General features: G+C 58.0%; 1 long non-coding RNA gene across 1 annotated transcript; it reads right to left on the reverse strand.

Moving 5' to 3' along the window:
• Positions 1 to 8578: 8578 nt before the first annotated feature.
• On the reverse strand, positions 8579 to 11146 carry LOC115936960 (uncharacterized). Its single transcript, XR_004072311.2, has 2 exons — positions 10893 to 11146; positions 8579 to 9502 (listed from the first exon to the last, which is right to left on the reverse strand). It is a non-coding gene; the product is annotated as an uncharacterized LOC115936960 (long non-coding RNA).
• Positions 11147 to 11846: the final 700 nt, after the last annotated feature.

Consider the following 11846-nt stretch of genomic DNA (forward strand, 5'->3'; position numbering starts at 1 on the left):
TGAGGTCCTGAGAAGCCCACGGCACTATCAGAACAGAACCCTCAAGTGGGTCCAGGTGGAGTGGACAGGCTGGGGGACCAGAGACTGCTGGGCTGCAGGCCCCCGGGCTGATCTGGTGAACGCTGTCAAGCCCCCCCGGGGAGTGAGCGCCACTCAGCTCCTTCCCAGAAGAGCACAGTGCTGACCCTCCTGGGGTCACCTGTCCTGGCTCTCATCTCATCTCTGCCAGCCCTCCTTCTTCAGCCTGCATTAGGTCCACCTTGGGTATCTCCCCTGTACCCTGGCCTCAGACGTCCCCACACTGGGTCTGGCCCAAAGGCTCGCCCAGACCTCACTCCCCGGAGGAAGCCGGCGTGGCCCGGAGGGTGTGGAGCTGCGGCCCTGGGGCTGGGGGGGGCGGCTCTGATTGGGGGTCGAACCTGGAGGTCTCCTCTCTTCTCCCCAGGAATGTACCTCCATCGCTGGCCCTGGGGCCACGCACCTGGATCTCTAAGCCCAGAGCCCGAATTCATCTTGGGGAGACTCTGGGGACCTTCCTGCTGTGGGTCCAGCAGAGGCCCTGGGCCTGTCCTCATGGGCCTACAGACCCTCTCCCCCAGCCGACTCTGGGTGGGAGGGGCCTGTCCTTTCAGGGAGGGGGGACCAGCTCACCGTGCATAGACGGCCACCCTGGGCCCATCCCTGGGGAGCATCCCTGTAAGTGCACCAGGTCCACAGGTGGTTCGGGGCTGCGGGGCATCCAGGCCAGGGCCCCCTGCTCCATCCCACGCTCTCCAGGGGCTTAGCAAACTTGCCAGATTGTCCACCACAGCCCCTGCATCATTGGGGTTACCATGGCTGGGAGTGTGAGCCTGGAGCTCCAACCTCAACTGTGCTCACCGCTCAGGCAGGAGGAGCGGAGAATGTGGCTCAGAGAGCTCCCCACTGGAGCGTTCCAGACCTTGTCTCCCCCCGGTCTTCTTCCCCGGGCCTTTCAGCCGGCCCTTACCCCGACCCCAGGGAGTGACCCTGGACACCCTGGCCCTCACATGTCCCACACGGGTCCACACGTGTTCCCACAGTGATGGCGTCTCCCCTGCAGGCACACTCACACGCTCGACAGTGGGCCCAGCCACAAGCTGGCTCGGCCGCCCCTCCCCCTCCAGGCCATGGTCCATCACCGCTCCGCTTTCTGGCCTAGAGAGGAGAGGACACGTGCTCTGTCCTCAGTCCCAGGACAGCCACACTCAGCTCCATCCAAACGGGGCCTGGGATCCTAGCTTCGGAAATGCCCACGGGGGACACGGCAAGGGTCTCCCAACAGGGTGCGGTGCGGGACAGCAAGAACCCGGGGCCAGTCTGCAGGGCTCTGAGCGCGGGCTTCCCGCTCACCTCCGCCGAATCCTCCAGAATCCTTCAGACCAGCACCTGCAGACGCACCACGGGTGTGCACACCCACAGACATGTGCACCCCGCACACGGGCTCTGTGCCACACACGCGTGCACACACACTCACACACTCTGCCCTTCTAAAGGACACCCAGCTGGTCCCTGCGGGCTCTCCCTTCCTGGAAGGCTGTCCTGCCCCTTGGGGTGGCTGTGTCCCCCGACGTCCCAGCGGACGTGTGTGAGCAGTTAATGTGAGGCCGTGCTCTGCGCCCAGCGTCCCTAAAGGTTCCTGGAAAGGCCGCGACTTCAACCAGCTCTGCTCCTGAGAATGCGTTTTGTGACGAGGCTTTTAAAACAGAGTCGCCCCTGTCTGTAGCTCACGGTGACCAGAGTCCCTGAGGCCGGCCCTTGCCCAGCATGGACGGGTGGGGCGCGGGAGGCCAGATTAGTTATGAATAAGGGTGTCTGGGGCCTCTGAAGCAGCCCTTTACGAGTCTGGAGGCTCCAAGTTCGGCAGAGTGTGCCTGCTCTGCGGGTTAACGCACTCACCTATAAATAACGGTGGTGACAGACCCCCTGTCAGCAGCCCTGATGGACGGTCCCTTCTCCCGCCATTACAGCCTTGTGACTATGGGAAAATTAATTTAAGTGGTAGTTAATTTCTAATGAATTCCACTCAAGCGGTTAATGTGGTCCTCGGTGTTATGGTAACCTTCATGGATCATTGCATTATGTAAATAAATTCTACTTTATGCTGGTTTATTAAAAAAGAGAGTGAGATTGGGGAGCCTGGCTCAATCCTGTCCACACATGCACATGGCGCACTCTCGGCAGGGGGAGCCTTAAAAGGGGAAAAAATGAGAAATCCGTCACGAGTTTTCCGGAATGCTGAGCTACTCACTTTCAGCTGCCCTGGGATACAATGTCCACGTCCATGGCTCTGGGTGAACAGCTCCAAATTCATTTTGTTGTATTACAGTGAGAAAGAGGAGCATTTTTGCCTTAAAATCCATGTGGAATTTGGAGGCAACCTTCACGAGTGTCCTCTCTGAAAGCTCGTCTGGGGACAAGGCCAGGGCGGGGGCCCGCTGGCTCTAGCGTGGACGGACAGGGAGGGCGGGGGTCCGCGGCGAGTGCGGGCAGCGCTGCGTCCTCCCCTTGGGGACTGTGAGGATGGACTCACCAGCCGACCCCCAGGGCTGGTGTGTGTGCAGGGCTGGCGAGACCCCGGGGGCTCTGAATGATGGACACGACTCAGGGTCACCGTGTGGGCTCCTGAGCTCAGCCGCCCTGACAGAACAGCACAGGCCGGGCGGCCGAGACAACACACAGGTGTCTCTTGCAGCTCTGGAGGCTGGAAGTCGGGGTCGGCACGCCGGCTCCTCATGCTCACCCGGGGGAGCGGGAACGTTCTCGGGTGTCTCTCGGGGTGAGGGCACTAGTCACATCAGACTTCGTCCCACCCTCACCGCCTCGTCTACACTGAGCCACCTCCCGGGCCCCACCTCCACAGGCGTCATGCTGGCTGGGGCTCCAGCACGTGAATCTGGGGGCGCAGACACCCCACGCACGGCACCGAGTGCTCAGCAGGTGCTCTCGCCTGGCCACACGGCCGGGGCTGGCTGGGCTCACCGTCCCCCACACTGGCCGGCACGTGGTGGCTGTTATGGCCCCGGGAGAACCCGCAGGTGCTGAGTTGCATCTGTCTGCCAGGGGGGCCCTTGTGTCAGACGCAGCCTGCAGAGCCCCCGGAACAGACTGGCGTTGAGTAGGAGCCTGCCAGCCTCTGGGGGACGGGCGGCAGCTTCTCCAAAGAAGAGCCAACAGGATATGGGTTGAGGGGCTGGCTCACAGGATTTTGGGGCCCGGTGACTCTGCAGAGCCAGCGGGCAGGCTGGACATTCAGGTGAGAGTGGGCGTCGCAGGCGTGAGTCCGATTCCCAGGGCAGCCCAGGCCGGAAACTCAGGCCGGGCGACTCTGCCGCGGTCCTAAGGCCGAATTCCATCTCAGGCAAACCTGTCTTTGCTCTATGACCCTCACGTGATTGGGCGAGGCCCACCCACATCGCGGAGGCTCCTCCACTTTCCTCAGAGTCCACTGATTTAAGTGTTGATCGTATCTGCCGAGGGCCTGCTGAGCAGCTCCTGGACTGCCGGGTGCCGTCCCCTGATGCTGATGCATTAGCGGCTGCGACGAGCAGGCCGTGCTCATTACTGCGGCGGCCGGCCCTGCCGCAGAGCTGTAGGCCGCCATGGGCCCTTCCCCGCAGCTGCTCTTCCCAAACAACACCCCGGTCATGACCCCGACTCAGAAGTCTCCCAGCCCCCAGAGCCTGCAGGGTCCCTCGGCCCTTGCCCGGCCGGGTGCATCCACACCCTCTTGAGCCAGGACGGAGCCTGGCCTCTGTCTGTGGGCACCAGACACTTGCCAGCCCCCCTGCGTTACAGGGGCTCCTCTGAGTCTGCGTCTTCCCTGAGGGGCCGCCCTCCGTGAGGGGCCACCTCAGAGATGGGCAGGACCTCCCGACTAGACGGCCTCGGCTTCTCCAAGGACCGGCCGTTTTCTTCCCGGAACGCACTCTGCTTGCGGTCCGCTGAGACGCTGGGCTTCATCTCCCACTGGAGCCTCCTGAAGCGTGGACGCACGCACTCTGCTCTGCCGTGACCTTGACCACGACCGAAAGCAGCGTGGCCGACGGGCATTCAGCGGAACCTTCACACAGCTCACGGGGACGCCCCAGGGCAGGGGCCCCTACACGAGGATGCCTCGCAGACAGCCCTTTCCAACGGCTGACACTTCAAGCTCTCCGGTAGCCACGGATGTTATTCCCAGAAATGGGGACAGCCAAGGTTTTAGCGGCTGCCCCGGTGTGTGCGGGCATCTCCATCAGAACGTCCGGCGCTTGGGTCGGCTTCCGCTGTGGCCGGGCAGCCAGGAGCTGGGGAGCCAACAGCTCACCCCAATAGGCCCCAAAGCCCCCTGCCCAGGGCAGGATATGGTGGGAGAGAGGGCTCTCCTCGTCCTTCCGTACAGCGTGTGACTCTGGGTCTCGGGGTCGTGGGTTCAAGCTCCACATTGGGCATGGAGACTACTGAGAAAATCCAGAGTGTCTGCAGGCGGGATAGGGCGTGCGAGCACCGAGTGGTGGAGGGATCCAGCCTCCCCACCCATGCTTCTCTGCCCTGCTTCCCACCCTCCGCACTGTGACTGGACGTGGAAACCGCGGCTCCTACAACTGCCTCTTCCGGACCCGGCTCTGTCACCAGCCCAGGTACCAGTTCACAGGGAATCAAGGGAAGGAGACGGTCAGGTGGGATGGAGGGTGGAGAGGGAAGGGGGTGGCCTATGGGGGGACTTCCGGACCTGTGCCCACACCAGCTTATAGGTGAACTCAGCACTATGTCATCCGAGCAAGGGGCCATGCAGAGAATAGAGGAAGTCTGGAGAACCCAGGCCAGAAAGAGAACAGAGAAGAAGCCCAGAGAGTAGGTTTAGGCATTGGAAGGGGTGGGGAGGGCAAGGGAGAGCAAGGGAGGAAGAGGGAGGGAGAGGGAGGGAAGAGGGAAGGAGAGGGAGGGAGAGGGAGGAAGAGGGAGGGAGAGGGAGGGAAAGGGAGGGAGAGGGAGGAAGAGGGAGGAAGAGGGAGCAAGAGGGAGGGAGAGGGAGCAAGAGGGAGGGAGAAGGAGGGAGAGGGAGGGAGGAGGGGAAGGGAGGCAGAGGGAGGGCGAGGGAGGGGAGGGGGAGAGGGAGGGCGAAGGAGGGAGGGGGAGGGAGGGAGGGAGAAGGAGGCAGGGACAGGGGCTAGGAGAGCAGCTGCGGCCTTCCGTTGACCCTGACCCCAGGGGTGGGCCCGCGTGAGTCTGGGACGTGGTAAGACCCATGTTGACAGGGCCTGGGGTGCCCTTTGCAGAGCCAGGGTGGGAAGGAGCTGGTGCTCCGCCGCCCCTTTCCCCTGCCCATCTGGGAGCCACCCTCCTGGCGGAGCCGCCCCAAGGGAGGCCCATTGCTCAGCACAGGGGAGCCGGATGGAGGGCGAAGAAGCCTACTTCGGGGGGGTCCAGAGTAATACCCTGGAAGTCCGACAGTGACTGCTCTAAATACTAGAGCAAACAGCAGAGCCTGGGTTCCAAACAGCAACAGCACATCCAGTTCTGCGTTACCGGGAGCGCTGAAGCCGTGTGAAGCCCTCCCGGCAAACTGGACTGGGCATGAAGCCAAAACTAACTGCTGGAGTCCCACCACCTGCCATTCGCAAGGAGCGGGCTTTCCTGAGCGTTCCGGGGTGGGCCGAAGACTTCCCTCTCCTTCCCTCCCCAGATTTTCACCGGGAGGCACAGAAGGTTCCGGACACAGACAGGAGCACTGTGAGCAACTGCAGGTCGGGCGTCCGTCCCCTTCTTTCCTTCCACAGCAGCAGAGCCTCGCCAGCCCCACACAGCTGACAGATGGTGCTTTTCCGCCTTTGAAGCAAGGGGTAGCCTCTCATAAGTCAGCAAATAGTTGGGTGGGTCTCAGAGAGCTGCTTACTGAAAGGATGAGAGGGACGTGAGGAGGGGTGGGCGTCAGGTTCGTCCTCCAGCCCTTCCCAGCCTGTCTGCCCGGAATGTTGGATGTAAGAGCTGGGGCTCCTGTCACCGTCTTGTGCCATGAGGTTCCTGTGAGCATGGAAACCAAGGATCAAGAATTGTTGGTGAGGGACAGGACAGAAAGAGACCAGACAGGGACAGCTGCTCCAGCAGCTCCGAGTGCCTTCCTCCACAGATGAGGGCAGGACATGGCGTATCCTGTGTAAACCACCAGCCCGTCTCCCGCAGTGGACAGAATATATAGCTGATCGAACACCTTCAGCTGATCAAGTAGGACTCTTTTCATGCATGAATCTACATATATACACCATATATTTAGCACGGTATGTGATGCAAAATAAAAGCTTAATAAATATTTGGGTGAGCAGCTAAATAAATGAAGAATCACAGCTTTTGTTTTTGTTTTTTTTTTAAAGATTTTATTTATTTATTTGACAGAGAGAGAGAGAGAGCACAAGCAGGCAGAGAGGCAGGCAGAGGGAGAGGGAGAAGCAGAAAACTCTCCGCCGAGCAGGGAGCCCGATGTGGGACTCGATCCCAGGACCCCAGGATCATGACCTGAGCCGAAGGCAGACGCTTAACCAACTGAGCCACCCAAGCGCCCCAGTCACAACTTTTGATTCACTAATCAGAAAAGGCTCCATCTGTTCTTCTATCTCAAACGGCACATTAGGTAATTAAACTGATAAAAGTTTTGCAGTAGGTGATCCCATGCCGTTAACCACCGAAGGAACGGCGATACCTGAGACAGAACTATTAGCAAAAGCCACACTCTGGACTCCCCATGACAGCAGGTGACCTAGGATTTCTGCACAGTGATCCACACTCTGTCATGTATTGACATCACTCTGTAATTGAAAACATGCATCACTTTCTGAGAGAAAGCCCATGAATCCTTCATGCTGTGGCCAGAGGAGGGAATGTGTCTGAAGCCCACACATGGGGGCTGCTTGGCTAGACCCCAGAGGCCCAGCAGGCCAGCTTCCTGAGGGCTCTGTTTCTGAATATTGACACAGCCAAAGTCAATTTCTCATGCAACGCAAAAACAGCTCTTTGTTTCTCCTTTTTCTCATGCTTCTTAAAAAGAAAAATGACAAGTCTGGAGGGAAAAAATGACTGACCTCTAATTGGGAATCACAACCACTAATTACAAATGCTCGAATGGTCAAAATGCTCTATACATCAGAAAAGGAAAGAGGAAATAAAAATTTGTACAAATGCAGAAAAATGTCCTAAATCAGAAACAAGGCTTATATTATCCTATCCCAATTTGTTGAGGAAACTAGGGGCAGAGGTGCCTGGGGCAAGGAGGAACCCTCTGGCTGCCCGTATGGGCCCCTGCGCAGATATGTTCCCAGGTCTGGGTGGGCGTGCAAAACGGGGAGGGGGCAGGAATCACAGGGATTTGCTTGGATATTCATGGGACCTAAGATGATCCCGCTTGCTTCCAGGGACAGGCCTGGGCCTGGAGTTGAAGAGAAAGACAAACACCACATCCTCAGGCAACTTCTGCATTTTAAACAATGTGGATGCATTACCTATTAGCAATAACTTAAAATTATTTTCAAAAATATTTTGCATCTGTTTATAGAGGATTGAATAGGGTCCTTGATAAATTTATGTCTACCCAAAACCTCAGACTATCATCTTATTTGAAATAGGGTCTTTACAGGTATAATTAAGGATCTTGAAGTGAAATCACCATGATTAGGGTGGTAGAATAAACTTTCGTTGCTTAAGTCACCAAGTCTGGTAACTAATCCACTACCGATGTTCCCTGCGTCACCTTGGTCTCTAGTAAAGAAATGTCCTGGAAGTATAATTAATGAAACACGTTAATTAATGTCCATTATATATTTGCACCCATTTGCAGTAAAAAAGGGAGGGCCCTTCCCAAAGCCGGTGGGCACATAACGTTATGTGGCTGTTGCCCACCTGGCCACTCAGGTGAACAACAGAGGCCACAGAAAGCAAAGGAGGTTTTTGTAAACACGCGACTGATGTGCCCTTCACATTCTTCCCGAAGAGTATTCTTTGGCCACCTTGAGAAGACGGGTTCAATTCGCTGTTAAAGGCTTTAAACTTTAAATTTAGGGAAAGCACATCATTTCAAGATTTAAACTTGGCAACAACAACAAAAAGCCAGGACAGCCTGAGTTCAGGAAGGCTCAGGTCCTACGTGGGGGCGAGTGTTCACAAATGGCATGCCCAGTGTGACGGGAATCCAAAACACACATGTGTTCAGTCGGGTTCAGAGGACAGCAAACACTGGAGGGAGGAGAGGACAGTCGGGACATTTTTTTTAAATCTTCTTTTTATTTACACAGCGTGACTTTTTAAATGAGTAAGTGCTGTTCGGAGGTGTTTGGAGCTGAGATGAACAGCCCGGGGCACCTGAGAACCTCTCTGCACACTGCTGAACTGACCACAGTGTGCGCTCACGTACAACATGGGCCCCCACGGCCGGAGGCTGCGCTCGCTGGAGACAGGGTTCTGGACGGGTTGGTGGATGTCTTCTGTAGGGGGCGGGGGAGCCCACACTTTAGGTCCTCTGACACAGTCGCTCAGGTCTGCCCACGCAGCACGGAAGTATCCACAGACGACGCATGAAGGAAGGAACGTGGCTGTGTTCCAATAAAACTTTATTGACAAGAACAGGCAGTGGCGGGGCTTGCCCACCTCTGGCTAAAGACAAGCAAGTGACCCTCATTTGGAGAAACTGATGGCACTGATGTCCAGACATCCCAAAGGGATAAAGAAACCGTAGAATACATCTGTCTTCTCCACTCACGTTCTAAGACTAAAGGAAACAGTTCGGGCGTTCCTCAAAAGATTAAACAGAACTACCGTATGATCCAGCTACACTGGAAGCTCCGGGCTGTAAATGCTGGTCTATCCAGATACTGGAAAGTAACTGAGTCGTAACGAGGGTTTGGTCAGCACACAGGCTGTCACCTCAGATCAGAGAGACTAATAATTCCAAGAGGAACAAAGGATTTAAAAACCTATCAACGCCCTGTTAGAATTCCAGCTTGTCGATTATAATCCCGGGTTCCCGTGGACTTGGGCCCCACGGCTGCAATACACCCATCACTGCCTGTCCTTCGAGCGTCTGTATACACAACACCAGCGCTGTCAGCCCCGCACAGAGCCAGACGCTCACAAGGGCAAGACCTCACACTGACCTATCGAGGAGAAAACCACTGAAAAGTAAGGTGTGTGTGGTGTGTGTGTGTTTGTTCACGTGTCCAAGACCACTGTGGCACCAGACTTCTGCCCCGTGTGGGACGTGGCTGCGTTCCCACGGACAGGACCCGCCGGCCAACTCTCCAGAACAAAGCTGTGGGCTTAGCCTTCCGGGATGAGCCTGCTCCAGCTAAGTGGAGAGGACAAACGGCTGTTTATAAGGGGCACTCTCATGTCATTGCCATGTAATTGCACACGCACCGTTGAGTGCCTCCTATGGACCAGGTGTTGGAGCCGACTGAGAGCGAAGCAGGACAGAAACAGGCGCTGCCCAGCCCAGGGCTTCAGTTCTCGGATGAACCTGTGGGGAGGGGTGAGTAGTATTAGCCCCTAGGGGGGAACATGCCCCCAGGGATCCTTGGCCGTGTCTGGAGATATTTCTGGTTGTCACGACCAGGATGAGGGTGCTCCTGGCACCCAGGGGGAGGGGGCCAAGGATGCTGCACACCCTGCAGTGCCCTGGACAGCCAGGCACAGAGAAAAATCTGTCCTGAGGGCCAGCACTGCCGAGCGGGAGAACCCGCCTAATGTCACAGACCTATCCTGCGGTCGTTCTGGGACTGAAATCTAGACAGGTAATTACCACCCTCAGAGCATCTGCACGCAACACGGTTCAATTCAAATACAACACATTATGTTGCACATCTATGTGTTTCCGTCTCTGTGAGGCCTGGCTGCACCTGAACCCGGGCATGGGTCCCGGAAGTACTGCAAGCACTGAGGAGGAAAGGTCTTTACTCCAGCGGAACTAGCAGAATCCCACCTTCTCCCAGGATGAAGTGCTCCAGGGAACGGCATTTTCTTCTTTTCCTTCTCCTGGGCTCTGTGCTGGGGATCTGGGTACCACAGTCAGGACCCCCAAGGCCAGGACTATGTGCCCAGTGCCTGAGCATGGCTCACAGAGCTGCCCGTGGGCTGGGGGGTCATCCAGTTTTCCACGAGCACGATGCTGCTCAGACCCTCACTGGCGCCGCCCCGGCATCTCACTCTCCCTGGTCCTGCAGGTCTCAGCCTGGACCCCACCTCCTGGGGAGCAGCATGACTGAGGAATCCCAGTCCCTGTGCCAGGCCGTCACTGGCCTCTGCACATGCTGCTTACCCACACGCACCTCCCTGTACTGCCATCCCACCTAGTATAATCCGCTCCAGCCGTGGCCTGGACAGGAAGGCAGCCAGGGAGGGCCACTGTGTGGAGCTCAAATCATGTGGGTGAGGCAGCCATAACGCTAAGACAGGAGACACAGGAACTCCTGCGCCCCTGGCTCCAGGCCACACGCCTGCAGAGGGTACCAGAGCCGCTCTGCCCAGCACACACCCTCCAGGTGGGTGCCCTGCACACACACACACACACACACACACCACACATGTACAAACATGTGCACACACCACACACGTGTGCATGTTGTCTCGTGACAGATGACAAACACGCTGAACCGATATCTGAAATACCTTTGCATATGGAAAGTTGAATTGTCCTTGACTTAAAAACTGCTTTCAAGGCTTTCACACTTATCCTCAAGACAAGAATGCTGAGAAAAGGAATCTGAAGTCCCGTAAGAGCAGCACTCTAGCTGAATGCAGAGCCAGGCTGAGCTCGGCCTCACGGGACCGTCCTTCCCAGGGAATCTGGTTCTTCCTAACGGGGTTGCATTCTGACCTCGGGGGCAAGATCAGCTCTCCCTCTGCCTTACCTTCTGCCCTCCAGCCTGAGCACACACAGCTTGCACAGAAGATAAGAAGGATGCGTTTCCCATTCGGGGATTGCTTGTCTAGCTGATGGGCCTGGGCTGCGACAGGAGGTGAGTGCCCTGGCAGTAGGGTCAAGAAGACCTGAGGGTCGGCAAAGATTAGGCAGTGTTTACATTTTATTTTTCTTTCGGTAGGAGGGACCTTTCCTCAGGGAAGTGGCGCAGTTTCGCACGTTCTTTTAGTGACGGGAACTACATCTGTCTCTGCTTGTGCTTTGGGTTCGTTTTGCAGTAGATGAACCAGCGCCCGCGCCTCTTCACCCGGTAACAGTCCCTGCAGCGCTCCTTGATGACGCCCTTGGTCTTGAACCCCAGGGCAAGCTGCAGGCCGGGCAGCTGCAGGCCGGGCAGCAGGTGGCCGCGCAGCCCCGCGGGCCCCGACGCCCTGGGCTTCGCACCAGCGGCACCTGCAATGCGAAGGGGTCCGGGCAGGAGAGTGGAGAGCGCGCGGGGCACGGCCGGGGGAGGCCTCCGACGGAGCAGAGGGCTCAGGGCGGACGCCAGCAGCCTCGTCACAAGCACGGATGCCATGCTGCGCCGAGTCTACGGGGGACAGAAGAGCAAGCCTTAAGTCCTCGCGCACGACCGCGAGCTTTGCCCACAGGCTCCACCCCCACCCCCACCCCCGCGAGCCCCCGCCCCTCCGCCGGCATTCAGGCCCCCGCCTCAGCCCCACCCCCCACCCCGCGAGCCCCCGCCCCTCCGCCCGCACTCTGCAACCCCGGCCCCCGGGGGTCTCTGAGGGCCGGGGACGCGGCAGGAAGCGCCGGCCCCGGACGTGCCCGCCGGCAGGGGACAGCACGTAGGCGGCCCTTCTCGGCGGCAGGGTCCGGGGCGCGGAGGGCCTGAGGCCGTGGCGCACCCAGGGACCCCCGAGGCCCGCACCAGCTGCCTCCC

This window comes from Leptonychotes weddellii, chromosome 7 (assembly GCF_054177405.1).
Source record: "Leptonychotes weddellii isolate Sample4059 chromosome 7, ASM5417740v2, whole genome shotgun sequence".
In the NCBI taxonomy this organism is placed as follows: domain Eukaryota; kingdom Metazoa; phylum Chordata; class Mammalia; order Carnivora; family Phocidae; genus Leptonychotes; species Leptonychotes weddellii.